The sequence below is a fragment of the Hypomesus nipponensis genome, chromosome 12 (genome assembly GCF_054491055.1).
Source record: "Hypomesus nipponensis isolate SF chromosome 12, ASM5449105v1, whole genome shotgun sequence".
NCBI classification, from domain to species: Eukaryota; Metazoa; Chordata; class Actinopteri; order Osmeriformes; family Osmeridae; genus Hypomesus; species Hypomesus nipponensis.
Window position 1 is genome coordinate 16,142,501 of NC_140372.1, and position 10,000 is coordinate 16,152,500.

Consider the following 10,000-nt stretch of genomic DNA (forward strand, 5'->3'; position numbering starts at 1 on the left):
TAAGTGAATGAGCAAAAGAGCATACAGCACCTGGTATTCCCAGGCGGTCTCCCATCCAAGTACTAACCAGGCCCGACCCTGCTTAGCTTCCGAGATCAGACGAGATCGGGCGTTGCCAGGCTGGTATGGCGTACCAAATAAGTTGACAACCATAGGCTACTTATCCATATACAGATTTAGCAATTGACAATGCAAAGGTAGTCTCTCTCTCTCTCTCTCTCTCTCTCTCTCTTTCTCGTGTCAAAATGAAAACAGCTTCCAGCCCCTTTCATGAAGGACTACTTGTGCATATTGCAAGATGTCAGTTTCTAAGTGAATGAGCAAAAGAGCATACAGCACCTGGTATTCCCAGGCGGTCTCCCATCCAAGTACTAACCAGGCCCGACCCTGCTTAGCTTCCGAGATCAGACGAGATCGGGCGTTGCCAGGCTGGTATGGCCGTACGAAATAAGTTGACAACCATAGGCTACTTATCCATATACAGATTTAGCAATTGACAATGCAAGGTAGTCTCTCTCTCTCTCTCTCTCGTGTCAAAATGAAAACAGCTTCCAGCCCCTTTCATGAAGGACTACTTGTGCATATTGCAAGATGTCAGTTTCTAAGTGAATGAGCAAAAGAGCATACAGCACCTGGTATTCCCAGGCGGTCTCCCATCCAAGTACTAACCAGGCCCGACCCTGCTTAGCTTCCGAGATCAGACGAGATCGGGCGTTGCCAGGCTGGTATGGCGTACCAAATAAGTTGACAACCATAGGCTACTTATCCATATACAGATTTAGCAATTGACAATGCAAAGGTAGTCTCTCTCTCTCTCTCTCTCTCTCTCTCTCTCTCTCTCTCTCTCTCTCGTGTCAAAATGAAAACAGCTTCCAGCCCCTTTCATGAAGGACTACTTGTGCATATTGCAAGATGTCAGTTTCTAAGTGAATGAGCAAAAGAGCATACAGCACCTGGTATTCCCAGGCGGTCTCCCATCCAAGTACTAACCAGGCCCGACCCTGCTTAGCTTCCGAGATCAGACGAGATCGGGCGTTGCCAGGCTGGTATGGCCGTACGAAATAAGTTGACAACCATAGGCTACTTATCCATATACAGATTTAGCAATTGACAATGCAAGGTAGTCTCTCTCTCTCTCTCTCTCGTGTCAAAATGAAAACAGCTTCCAGCCCCTTTCATGAAGGACTACTTGTGCATATTGCAAGATTTCAGTTTCTAAGTGAATGAGCAAAAGAGCAGACAGCACCTGGTATTCCCAGGCGGTCTCCCATCCAAGTACTAACCAGGCCCGACCCTGCTTAGCTTCCGAGATCAGACGAGATCGGGCGTTGCCAGGCTGGTATGGCCGTACCAAATAAGTTGACAACCAAAGGCTACTTATCCATATACAGATTTAGCAATTGACAATGCAAGGTAGTCTCTCTCTCTCTCTCTCTCGTGTCAAAATGAAAACAGCTTCCAGCCCCTTTCATGAAGGACTACTTGTGCATATTGCAAGATGTCAGTTTCTAAGTGAATGAGCAAAAGAGCATACAGCACCTGGTATTCCCAGGCGGTCTCCCATCCAAGTACTAACCAGGCCCGACCCTGCTTAGCTTCCGAGATCAGACGAGATCGGGCGTTGCCAGGCTGGTATGGCCGTACGAAATAAGTTGACAACCATAGGCTACTTATCCATATACAGATTTAGCAATCGACAATGCAAGGTAGTCTCTCTCTCTCTCTCTCTCTCTCTCTCTCTCTCTCTCTCTCTCTCTCGTGTCAAAATGAAAACAGCTTCCAGCCCCTTTCATGAAGGACTACTTGTGCATATTGCAAGATTTCAGTTTCTAAGTGAATGAGCAAAAGAGCAGACAGCACCTGGTATTCCCAGGCGGTCTCCCATCCAAGTACTAACCAGGCCCGACCCTGCTTAGCTTCCGAGATCAGACGAGATCGGGCGTTGCCAGGCTGGTATGGCCGTACCAAATAAGTTGACAACCAAAGGCTACTTATCCATATACAGATTTAGCAATTGACAATGCAAGGTAGTCTCTCTCTCTCTCTCTCTCGTGTCAAAATGAAAACAGCTTCCAGCCCCTTTCATGAAGGACTACTTGTGCATATTGCAAGATGTCAGTTTCTAAGTGAATGAGCAAAAGAGCATACAGCACCTGGTATTCCCAGGCGGTCTCCCATCCAAGTACTAACCAGGCCCGACCCTGCTTAGCTTCCGAGATCAGACGAGATCGGGCGTTGCCAGGCTGGTATGGCCGTACGAAATAAGTTGACAACCATAGGCTACTTATCCATATACAGATTTAGCAATTGACAATGCAAGGTGGTCTCTCTCTCTCTCTCTCGTGTCAAAATGAAAACAGCTTCCAGCCCCTTTCATGAAGGACTACTTGTGCATATTGCAAGATTTCAGTTTCTAAGTGAATGAGCAAAAGAGCATACAGCACCTGGTATTCCGAGGCGGTCTCCCATCCAAGTACTAACCAGGCCCGACCCTGCTTAGCTTCCGAGATCAGACGAGATCGGGCGTTGCCAGGCTGGTATGGCCGTACGAAATAAGTTGACAACCATAGGCTACTTATCCATATACAGATTTAGCAATTGACAATGCAAGGTAGTCTCTCTCTCTCTCTCTCTCTCTCTCTCGTGTCAAAATGAAAACAGCTTCCAGACCCTTTCATGAAGGACTACTTGTGCATATTGCAAGATGTCAGTTTCTAAGTGAATGAGCAAAAGAGCATACAGCACCTGGTATTCCCAAGCGGTCTCCCATCCAAGTACTAACCAGGCCCGACCCTGCTTAGCTTCCGAGATCAGACGAGATCGGGCGTTCCCAGGCTGGTATGGCCGTACGAAATAAGTTGACAACCATAGGCTACTTATCCATATACAGATTTAGCAATTGACAATGCAAGGTAGTCTCTCTCTCTCTCTCTCTCTCTCGTGTCAAAATGAAAACAGCTTCCAGCCCCTTTCATGAAGGACTACTTGTGCATATTGCAAGATGTCAGTTTCTAAGTGAATGAGCAAAAGAGCATACAGCACCTGGTATTCCCAGGCGGTCTCCCATCCAAGTACTAACCAGGCCCGACCCTGCTTAGCTTCCGGGATCAGACGAGATCGGGCGTTGCCAGGCTGGTATGGCCGTACGAAATAAGTTGACAACCATAGGCTACTTATCCATATACAGATTTAGCAATTGACAATGCAAGGTAGTCTCTCTCTCTCTCTCTCTCTCTCTCTCTCTCTCGTGTCAAAATGAAAACAGCTTCCAGACCCTTTCATGAAGGACTACTTGTGCATATTGCAAGATGTCAGTTTCTAAGTGAATGAGCAAAAGAGCATACAGCACCTGGTATTCCCAGGCGGTCTCCCATCCAAGTACTAACCAGGCCCGACCCTGCTTAGCTTCCGAGATCAGACGAGATCGGGCGTTCCCAGGCTGGTATGGCCGTACGAAATAAGTTGACAACCATAGGCTACTTATCCATATACAGATTTAGCAATTGACAATGCAAGGTAGTCTCTCTCTCTCTCTCTCTCTCTCGTGTCAAAATGAAAACAGCTTCCAGCCCCTTTCATGAAGGACTACTTGTGCATATTGCAAGATGTCAGTTTCTAAGTGAATGAGCAAAAGAGCATACAGCACCTGGTATTCCCAGGCGGTCTCCCATCCAAGTACTAACCAGGCCCGACCCTGCTTAGCTTCCGGGATCAGACGAGATCGGGCGTTGCCAGGCTGGTATGGCCGTACGAAATAAGTTGACAACCATAGGCTACTTATCCATATACAGATTTAGCAATTGACAATGCAAGGTAGTCTCTCTCTCTCTCTCTCTCTCTCTCTCTCTCGTGTCAAAATGAAAACAGCTTCCAGCCCCTTTCATGAAGGACTACTTGTGCAAATTGCAAGATTTCAGTTTCTAAGTGAATGAGCAAAAGAGCATACAGCACCTGGTATTCCCAGGCGGTCTCCCATCCAAGTACTAACCAGGCCCGACCCTGCTTAGCTTCCGAGATCAGACGAGATCGGGCGTTGCCAGGCTGGTATGGCCGTACGAAATAAGTTGACAACCATAGGCTACTTATCCATATACAGATTTAGCAATTGACAATGCAAGGTGGTCTCTCTCTCTCTCTCTCGTGTCAAAATGAAAACAGCGTCCAGCCCCTTTCATGAAGGACTACTTGTGCATATTGCAAGATGTCAGTTTCTAAGTGAATGAGCAAAAGAGCATACAGCACCTGGTATTCCCAGGCGGTCTCCCATCCAAGTACTAACCAGGCCCGACCCTGCTTAGCTTCCGAGATCAGACGAGATCGGGCGTTGCCAGGCTGGTATGGCCGTACGAAATAAGTTGACAACCATAGGCTACTTATCCATATACAGATTTAGCAATTGACAATGCAAGGTAGTCTCTCTCTCTCTCTCTCTCGTGTCAAAATGAAAACAGCTTCCAGCCCCTTTCATGAAGGACTACTTGTGCATATTGCAAGATGTCAGTTTCTAAGTGAATGAGCAAAAGAGCATACAGCACCTGGTATTCCCAGGCGGTCTCCCATCCAAGTACTAACCAGGCCCGACCCTGCTTAGCTTCCGAGATCAGACGAGATCGGGCGTTGCCAGGCTGGTATGGCGTACCAAATAAGTTGACAACCATAGGCTACTTATCCATATACAGATTTAGCAATTGACAATGCAAGGTAGTCTCTCTCTCTCTCTCTCTCTCTCTCTCTCTCTCGTGTCAAAATGAAAACAGCTTCCAGCCCCTTTCATGAAGGACTACTTGTGCATATTGCAAGATGTCAGTTTCTAAGTGAATGAGCAAAAGAGCATACAGCACCTGGTATTCCCAGGCGGTCTCCCATCCAAGTACTAACCAGGCCCGACCCTGCTTAGCTTCCGAGATCAGACGAGATCGGGCGTTGCCAGGCTGGTATGGCCGTACGAAATAAGTTGACAACCATAGGCTACTTATCCATATACAGATTTAGCAATTGACAATGCAAGGTAGTCTCTCTCTCTCTCTCTCTCGTGTCAAAATGAAAACAGCTTCCAGCCCCTTTCATGAAGGACTACTTGTGCATATTGCAAGATGTCAGTTTCTAAGTGAATGAGCAAAAGAGCATACAGCACCTGGTATTCCCAGGCGGTCTCCCATCCAAGTACTAACCAGGCCCGACCCTGCTTAGCTTCCGAGATCAGACGAGATCGGGCGTTGCCAGGCTGGTATGGCGTACCAAATAAGTTGACAACCATAGGCTACTTATCCATATACAGATTTAGCAATTGACAATGCAAGGTAGTCTCTCTCTCTCTCTCTCTCGTGTCAAAATGAAAACAGCTTCCAGCCCCTTTCATGAAGGACTACTTGTGCATATTGCAAGATGTCAGTTTCTAAGTGAATGAGCAAAAGAGCATACAGCACCTGGTATTCCCAGGCGGTCTCCCATCCAAGTACTAACCAGGCCCGACCCTGCTTAGCTTCCGAGATCAGACGAGATCGGGCGTTGCCAGGCTGGTATGGCGTACCAAATAAGTTGACAACCATAGGCTACTTATCCATATACAGATTTAGCAATTGACAATGCAAAGGTAGTCTCTCTCTCTCTCTCTCTCTCTCTCTCTCTCTCTCTCTCTCGTGTCAAAATGAAAACAGCTTCCAGCCCCTTTCATGAAGGACTACTTGTGCATATTGCAAGATGTCAGTTTCTAAGTGAATGAGCAAAAGAGCATACAGCACCTGGTATTCCCAGGCGGTCTCCCATCCAAGTACTAACCAGGCCCGACCCTGCTTAGCTTCCGAGATCAGACGAGATCGGGCGTTGCCAGGCTGGTATGGCCGTACGAAATAAGTTGACAACCATAGGCTACTTATCCATATACAGATTTAGCAATTGACAATGCAAGGTAGTCTCTCTCTCTCTCTCTCTCGTGTCAAAATGAAAACAGCTTCCAGCCCCTTTCATGAAGGACTACTTGTGCATATTGCAAGATGTCAGTTTCTAAGTGAATGAGCAAAAGAGCATACAGCACCTGGTATTCCCAGGCGGTCTCCCATCCAAGTACTAACCAGGCCCGACCCTGCTTAGCTTCCGAGATCAGACGAGATCGGGCGTTGCCAGGCTGGTATGGCGTACCAAATAAGTTGACAACCATAGGCTACTTATCCATATACAGATTTAGCAATTGACAATGCAAGGTAGTCTCTCTCTCTCTCTCTCTCGTGTCAAAATGAAAACAGCTTCCAGCCCCTTTCATGAAGGACTACTTGTGCATATTGCAAGATGTCAGTTTCTAAGTGAATGAGCAAAAGAGCATACAGCACCTGGTATTCCCAGGCGGTCTCCCATCCAAGTACTAACCAGGCCCGACCCTGCTTAGCTTCCGAGATCAGACGAGATCGGGCGTTGCCAGGCTGGTATGGCGTACCAAATAAGTTGACAACCATAGGCTACTTATCCATATACAGATTTAGCAATTGACAATGCAAAGGTAGTCTCTCTCTCTCTCTCTCTCTCTCTCTCTCTCTCTCTCTCGTGTCAAAATGAAAACAGCTTCCAGCCCCTTTCATGAAGGACTACTTGTGCATATTGCAAGATGTCAGTTTCTAAGTGAATGAGCAAAAGAGCATACAGCACCTGGTATTCCCAGGCGGTCTCCCATCCAAGTACTAACCAGGCCCGACCCTGCTTAGCTTCCGAGATCAGACGAGATCGGGCGTTGCCAGGCTGGTATGGCCGTACGAAATAAGTTGACAACCATAGGCTACTTATCCATATACAGATTTAGCAATTGACAATGCAAGGTAGTCTCTCTCTCTCTCTCTCTCGTGTCAAAATGAAAACAGCTTCCAGCCCCTTTCATGAAGGACTACTTGTGCATATTGCAAGATGTCAGTTTCTAAGTGAATGAGCAAAAGAGCATACAGCACCTGGTATTCCCAGGCGGTCTCCCATCCAAGTACTAACCAGGCCCGACCCTGCTTAGCTTCCGAGATCAGACGAGATCGGGCGTTGCCAGGCTGGTATGGCGTACCAAATAAGTTGACAACCATAGGCTACTTATCCATATACAGATTTAGCAATTGACAATGCAAAGGTAGTCTCTCTCTCTCTCTCTCTCTCTCTCTCTCTCTCTCTCTCTCTCTCTCGTGTCAAAATGAAAACAGCTTCCAGCCCCTTTCATGAAGGACTACTTGTGCATATTGCAAGATGTCAGTTTCTAAGTGAATGAGCAAAAGAGCATACAGCACCTGGTATTCCCAGGCGGTCTCCCATCCAAGTACTAACCAGGCCCGACCCTGCTTAGCTTCCGAGATCAGACGAGATCGGGCGTTGCCAGGCTGGTATGGCCGTACGAAATAAGTTGACAACCATAGGCTACTTATCCATATACAGATTTAGCAATTGACAATGCAAGGTAGTCTCTCTCTCTCTCTCTCTCGTGTCAAAATGAAAACAGCTTCCAGCCCCTTTCATGAAGGACTACTTGTGCATATTGCAAGATTTCAGTTTCTAAGTGAATGAGCAAAAGAGCAGACAGCACCTGGTATTCCCAGGCGGTCTCCCATCCAAGTACTAACCAGGCCCGACCCTGCTTAGCTTCCGAGATCAGACGAGATCGGGCGTTGCCAGGCTGGTATGGCCGTACCAAATAAGTTGACAACCAAAGGCTACTTATCCATATACAGATTTAGCAATTGACAATGCAAGGTAGTCTCTCTCTCTCTCTCTCTCGTGTCAAAATGAAAACAGCTTCCAGCCCCTTTCATGAAGGACTACTTGTGCATATTGCAAGATGTCAGTTTCTAAGTGAATGAGCAAAAGAGCATACAGCACCTGGTATTCCCAGGCGGTCTCCCATCCAAGTACTAACCAGGCCCGACCCTGCTTAGCTTCCGAGATCAGACGAGATCGGGCGTTGCCAGGCTGGTATGGCCGTACGAAATAAGTTGACAACCATAGGCTACTTATCCATATACAGATTTAGCAATCGACAATGCAAGGTAGTCTCTCTCTCTCTCTCTCTCTCTCTCTCTCTCTCTCTCTCTCTCTCTCTCTCTCGTGTCAAAATGAAAACAGCTTCCAGCCCCTTTCATGAAGGACTACTTGTGCATATTGCAAGATTTCAGTTTCTAAGTGAATGAGCAAAAGAGCAGACAGCACCTGGTATTCCCAGGCGGTCTCCCATCCAAGTACTAACCAGGCCCGACCCTGCTTAGCTTCCGAGATCAGACGAGATCGGGCGTTGCCAGGCTGGTATGGCGTACCAAATAAGTTGACAACCATAGGCTACTTATCCATATACAGATTTAGCAATTGACAATGCAAGGTGGTCTCTCTCTCTCTCTCTCGTGTCAAAATGAAAACAGCTTCCAGCCCCTTTCATGAAGGACTACTTGTGCATATTGCAAGATTTCAGTTTCTAAGTGAATGAGCAAAAGAGCATACAGCACCTGGTATTCCGAGGCGGTCTCCCATCCAAGTACTAACCAGGCCCGACCCTGCTTAGCTTCCGAGATCAGACGAGATCGGGCGTTGCCAGGCTGGTATGGCCGTACGAAATAAGTTGACAACCATAGGCTACTTATCCATATACAGATTTAGCAATTGACAATGCAAGGTAGTCTCTCTCTCTCTCTCTCTCTCTCTCTCTCTCGTGTCAAAATGAAAACAGCTTCCAGACCCTTTCATGAAGGACTACTTGTGCATATTGCAAGATGTCAGTTTCTAAGTGAATGAGCAAAAGAGCATACAGCACCTGGTATTCCCAGGCGGTCTCCCATCCAAGTACTAACCAGGCCCGACCCTGCTTAGCTTCCGAGATCAGACGAGATCGGGCGTTCCCAGGCTGGTATGGCCGTACGAAATAAGTTGACAACCATAGGCTACTTATCCATATACAGATTTAGCAATTGACAATGCAAGGTAGTCTCTCTCTCTCTCTCTCTCTCTCGTGTCAAAATGAAAACAGCTTCCAGCCCCTTTCATGAAGGACTACTTGTGCATATTGCAAGATGTCAGTTTCTAAGTGAATGAGCAAAAGAGCATACAGCACCTGGTATTCCCAGGCGGTCTCCCATCCAAGTACTAACCAGGCCCGACCCTGCTTAGCTTCCGGGATCAGACGAGATCGGGCGTTGCCAGGCTGGTATGGCCGTACGAAATAAGTTGACAACCATAGGCTACTTATCCATATACAGATTTAGCAATTGACAATGCAAGGTAGTCTCTCTCTCTCTCTCTCTCTCTCTCTCTCGTGTCAAAATGAAAACAGCTTCCAGACCCTTTCATGAAGGACTACTTGTGCATATTGCAAGATGTCAGTTTCTAAGTGAATGAGCAAAAGAGCATACAGCACCTGGTATTCCCAGGCGGTCTCCCATCCAAGTACTAACCAGGCCCGACCCTGCTTAGCTTCCGAGATCAGACGAGATCGGGCGTTCCCAGGCTGGTATGGCCGTACGAAATAAGTTGACAACCATAGGCTACTTATCCATATACAGATTTAGCAATTGACAATGCAAGGTAGTCTCTCTCTCTCTCTCTCTCGTGTCAAAATGAAAACAGCTTCCAGCCCCTTTCATGAAGGACTACTTGTGCATATTGCAAGATGTCAGTTTCTAAGTGAATGAGCAAAAGAGCATACAGCACCTGGTATTCCCAGGCGGTCTCCCATCCAAGTACTAACCAGGCCCGACCCTGCTTAGCTTCCGGGATCAGACGAGATCGGGCGTTGCCAGGCTGGTATGGCCGTACGAAATAAGTTGACAACCATAGGCTACTTATCCATATACAGATTTAGCAATTGACAATGCAAGGTAGTCTCTCTCTCTCTCTCTCTCTCTCTCTCTCTCGTGTCAAAATGAAAACAGCTTCCAGCCCCTTTCATGAAGGACTACTTGTGCATATTGCAAGATTTCAGTTTCTAAGTGAATGAGCAAAAGAGCATACAGCACCTGGTATTCCCAGGCGGTCTCCCATCCAAGTACTAACCAGG

At 47.1% G+C, this 10,000-nt stretch overlaps 22 non-coding genes and 12 pseudogenes across 22 annotated transcripts in view; all 34 read right to left on the bottom strand.

Moving 5' to 3' along the window:
• Positions 1-18: 18 nt before the first annotated feature.
• Positions 19-136, bottom strand: LOC146262248 (5S ribosomal RNA; annotated as a pseudogene).
• A 191-nt stretch (positions 137-327) lies between these two features.
• LOC146262249 (5S ribosomal RNA) lies at positions 328-446 on the bottom strand. The gene has a single exon (XR_014729375.1). It is a non-coding gene; the product is annotated as a 5S ribosomal RNA (ribosomal RNA).
• Positions 447-620: 174 nt separating this feature from the next.
• Positions 621-738, bottom strand: LOC146262250 (5S ribosomal RNA; annotated as a pseudogene).
• A 203-nt stretch (positions 739-941) lies between these two features.
• LOC146262251 (5S ribosomal RNA) lies at positions 942-1,060 on the bottom strand. The gene has a single exon (XR_014729376.1). It is a non-coding gene; the product is annotated as a 5S ribosomal RNA (ribosomal RNA).
• A 174-nt stretch (positions 1,061-1,234) lies between these two features.
• LOC146262252 (5S ribosomal RNA) lies at positions 1,235-1,353 on the bottom strand (annotated as a pseudogene).
• A 174-nt stretch (positions 1,354-1,527) lies between these two features.
• LOC146262253 (5S ribosomal RNA) lies at positions 1,528-1,646 on the bottom strand. Its single transcript, XR_014729377.1, has one exon. It is a non-coding gene; the product is annotated as a 5S ribosomal RNA (ribosomal RNA).
• A 202-nt stretch (positions 1,647-1,848) lies between these two features.
• On the bottom strand, positions 1,849-1,967 carry LOC146262254 (5S ribosomal RNA; annotated as a pseudogene).
• A 174-nt stretch (positions 1,968-2,141) lies between these two features.
• LOC146262255 (5S ribosomal RNA) lies at positions 2,142-2,260 on the bottom strand. Its single transcript, XR_014729378.1, has one exon. It is a non-coding gene; the product is annotated as a 5S ribosomal RNA (ribosomal RNA).
• A 172-nt stretch (positions 2,261-2,432) lies between these two features.
• LOC146262256 (5S ribosomal RNA) lies at positions 2,433-2,551 on the bottom strand. The gene has a single exon (XR_014729014.1). It is a non-coding gene; the product is annotated as a 5S ribosomal RNA (ribosomal RNA).
• A 182-nt stretch (positions 2,552-2,733) lies between these two features.
• On the bottom strand, positions 2,734-2,852 carry LOC146262257 (5S ribosomal RNA). Its single transcript, XR_014727529.1, has one exon. It is a non-coding gene; the product is annotated as a 5S ribosomal RNA (ribosomal RNA).
• A 178-nt stretch (positions 2,853-3,030) lies between these two features.
• LOC146262258 (5S ribosomal RNA) lies at positions 3,031-3,149 on the bottom strand. Its single transcript, XR_014729281.1, has one exon. It is a non-coding gene; the product is annotated as a 5S ribosomal RNA (ribosomal RNA).
• A 188-nt stretch (positions 3,150-3,337) lies between these two features.
• Positions 3,338-3,456, bottom strand: LOC146262259 (5S ribosomal RNA). The gene has a single exon (XR_014727499.1). It is a non-coding gene; the product is annotated as a 5S ribosomal RNA (ribosomal RNA).
• A 178-nt stretch (positions 3,457-3,634) lies between these two features.
• Positions 3,635-3,753, bottom strand: LOC146262260 (5S ribosomal RNA). Its single transcript, XR_014729282.1, has one exon. It is a non-coding gene; the product is annotated as a 5S ribosomal RNA (ribosomal RNA).
• A 186-nt stretch (positions 3,754-3,939) lies between these two features.
• On the bottom strand, positions 3,940-4,058 carry LOC146262261 (5S ribosomal RNA). The gene has a single exon (XR_014729379.1). It is a non-coding gene; the product is annotated as a 5S ribosomal RNA (ribosomal RNA).
• Positions 4,059-4,230: 172 nt separating this feature from the next.
• On the bottom strand, positions 4,231-4,349 carry LOC146262262 (5S ribosomal RNA). The gene has a single exon (XR_014729380.1). It is a non-coding gene; the product is annotated as a 5S ribosomal RNA (ribosomal RNA).
• A 174-nt stretch (positions 4,350-4,523) lies between these two features.
• LOC146262263 (5S ribosomal RNA) lies at positions 4,524-4,641 on the bottom strand (annotated as a pseudogene).
• Positions 4,642-4,829: 188 nt separating this feature from the next.
• LOC146262264 (5S ribosomal RNA) lies at positions 4,830-4,948 on the bottom strand. The gene has a single exon (XR_014729381.1). It is a non-coding gene; the product is annotated as a 5S ribosomal RNA (ribosomal RNA).
• A 174-nt stretch (positions 4,949-5,122) lies between these two features.
• Positions 5,123-5,240, bottom strand: LOC146262265 (5S ribosomal RNA; annotated as a pseudogene).
• A 174-nt stretch (positions 5,241-5,414) lies between these two features.
• LOC146262266 (5S ribosomal RNA) lies at positions 5,415-5,532 on the bottom strand (annotated as a pseudogene).
• A 197-nt stretch (positions 5,533-5,729) lies between these two features.
• LOC146262267 (5S ribosomal RNA) lies at positions 5,730-5,848 on the bottom strand. Its single transcript, XR_014729382.1, has one exon. It is a non-coding gene; the product is annotated as a 5S ribosomal RNA (ribosomal RNA).
• Positions 5,849-6,022: 174 nt separating this feature from the next.
• On the bottom strand, positions 6,023-6,140 carry LOC146262268 (5S ribosomal RNA; annotated as a pseudogene).
• Positions 6,141-6,314: 174 nt separating this feature from the next.
• LOC146262269 (5S ribosomal RNA) lies at positions 6,315-6,432 on the bottom strand (annotated as a pseudogene).
• A 195-nt stretch (positions 6,433-6,627) lies between these two features.
• Positions 6,628-6,746, bottom strand: LOC146262270 (5S ribosomal RNA). The gene has a single exon (XR_014729383.1). It is a non-coding gene; the product is annotated as a 5S ribosomal RNA (ribosomal RNA).
• A 174-nt stretch (positions 6,747-6,920) lies between these two features.
• On the bottom strand, positions 6,921-7,038 carry LOC146262271 (5S ribosomal RNA; annotated as a pseudogene).
• Positions 7,039-7,241: 203 nt separating this feature from the next.
• Positions 7,242-7,360, bottom strand: LOC146262272 (5S ribosomal RNA). The gene has a single exon (XR_014729385.1). It is a non-coding gene; the product is annotated as a 5S ribosomal RNA (ribosomal RNA).
• A 174-nt stretch (positions 7,361-7,534) lies between these two features.
• On the bottom strand, positions 7,535-7,653 carry LOC146262273 (5S ribosomal RNA; annotated as a pseudogene).
• Positions 7,654-7,827: 174 nt separating this feature from the next.
• On the bottom strand, positions 7,828-7,946 carry LOC146262274 (5S ribosomal RNA). Its single transcript, XR_014729386.1, has one exon. It is a non-coding gene; the product is annotated as a 5S ribosomal RNA (ribosomal RNA).
• Positions 7,947-8,154: 208 nt separating this feature from the next.
• On the bottom strand, positions 8,155-8,274 carry LOC146262275 (5S ribosomal RNA; annotated as a pseudogene).
• Positions 8,275-8,444: 170 nt separating this feature from the next.
• On the bottom strand, positions 8,445-8,563 carry LOC146262276 (5S ribosomal RNA). Its single transcript, XR_014729015.1, has one exon. It is a non-coding gene; the product is annotated as a 5S ribosomal RNA (ribosomal RNA).
• Positions 8,564-8,749: 186 nt separating this feature from the next.
• LOC146262277 (5S ribosomal RNA) lies at positions 8,750-8,868 on the bottom strand. Its single transcript, XR_014727500.1, has one exon. It is a non-coding gene; the product is annotated as a 5S ribosomal RNA (ribosomal RNA).
• A 178-nt stretch (positions 8,869-9,046) lies between these two features.
• Positions 9,047-9,165, bottom strand: LOC146262278 (5S ribosomal RNA). Its single transcript, XR_014729283.1, has one exon. It is a non-coding gene; the product is annotated as a 5S ribosomal RNA (ribosomal RNA).
• A 184-nt stretch (positions 9,166-9,349) lies between these two features.
• Positions 9,350-9,468, bottom strand: LOC146262279 (5S ribosomal RNA). The gene has a single exon (XR_014727501.1). It is a non-coding gene; the product is annotated as a 5S ribosomal RNA (ribosomal RNA).
• Positions 9,469-9,642: 174 nt separating this feature from the next.
• On the bottom strand, positions 9,643-9,761 carry LOC146262280 (5S ribosomal RNA). Its single transcript, XR_014729284.1, has one exon. It is a non-coding gene; the product is annotated as a 5S ribosomal RNA (ribosomal RNA).
• Positions 9,762-9,947: 186 nt separating this feature from the next.
• The window catches only part of LOC146262281 (5S ribosomal RNA), a 119-nt gene continuing 66 nt past the window's right edge, over positions 9,948-10,000 (bottom strand). Inside the window, exon 1 of the ribosomal RNA XR_014729387.1 lies at positions 9,948-10,000. This exon is cut by the window's right edge and continues 66 nt beyond it. This is a non-coding gene — a ribosomal RNA (5S ribosomal RNA).